The sequence below is a fragment of the Etheostoma spectabile genome, chromosome 10 (assembly GCF_008692095.1).
Source record: "Etheostoma spectabile isolate EspeVRDwgs_2016 chromosome 10, UIUC_Espe_1.0, whole genome shotgun sequence".
Lineage (NCBI taxonomy): Eukaryota > Metazoa > Chordata > Actinopteri > Perciformes > Percidae > Etheostoma > Etheostoma spectabile.
In genome coordinates this window covers 29,629,546-29,630,500 of record NC_045742.1, presented here as the reverse complement: position 1 = coordinate 29,630,500, position 955 = coordinate 29,629,546, and the positions used below count along the sequence as shown (strand labels likewise).

Here is a 955-nt window from a genome sequence, read left to right as displayed (position 1 = left end):
GAGTTTTCTGTTGCACGACTAAAACAACGTTTGAACGTATACATATTCCACCCAAACAAGGTTAAAAAGACATGCCAATGAACCGTTTTTCTCCAATCCCAGAATGTCCTGTGGACTCGCCAGACCCTCCTCTGCAGCTCTGTGAAGGAAGGTCTGGCAATGCGAGGCTAACCACTTTCAATTTGGAGCAGGACGGAGTGGAAATGTGTTGCCCCAGGAGGCTGAGAGTGTTAACCTTCTGACACACAACAGTTGGAACTAATGTCATTTTAATCCTGTATGTGTTGGCTGTATTTCCATTTTCTTTGTTTAAGTTTCAGTTTTCTCTTTAAACCCGTTCCGCTCAAAGTCCACAGAATGTAAACTCACCCGTAATGTAGCATGTTGCTAACAGGCTAACTTAGATAATGGAGCTGACAGATCAGAAAACATGTAGAACCCCATTTTAAAATGTGTTGAAATGATAATTGTACAAAGCCAGCAGAAAGGAAGTAATTATTTGGGTTGGCACCACCTACAGAAACAGTATTGTTTGAGTTTGCTTTTTTGTTTGAAAGAAGGTAAATGATCTGCCGATAAAAGTTTGGTTAATTTAATGTAGTTCAAGTAGATTTTACACATCTTAGCTGATTTTGATTTTCATGCCATCATCATTGTCTCTGTCTGTCTCTTGATCTCTTTGTGTCATGCACAAACATTTTGATTTATTATTTTGTGTACATGTCACAATTTTTGAATGTGACCATTTCATGAACTGCCATGACACTGGGCTGCTCTGGGTACGCTGGGGAACAACGGGGAAATCAAACAACTCGGGACACAACCCGCGGCCACTGGGGGACGCTACACAGGGAACTGAAACACCACAATAGATCAGTAGATTAAATAACGTGACAATTTCAAATGAGACTGGGCGCACGCACACACAAACACACACACACACACACACACACAC

At 41.4% G+C, this 955-nt stretch overlaps 1 protein-coding gene across 1 annotated transcript in view; it reads left to right on the top strand.

The window, feature by feature from the left end:
• The window catches only part of pcdh10b (protocadherin 10b), a 42,340-nt gene that overhangs the window by 6,309 nt on the left and 35,076 nt on the right, over positions 1-955 (top strand). The window lies entirely within an intron of this gene.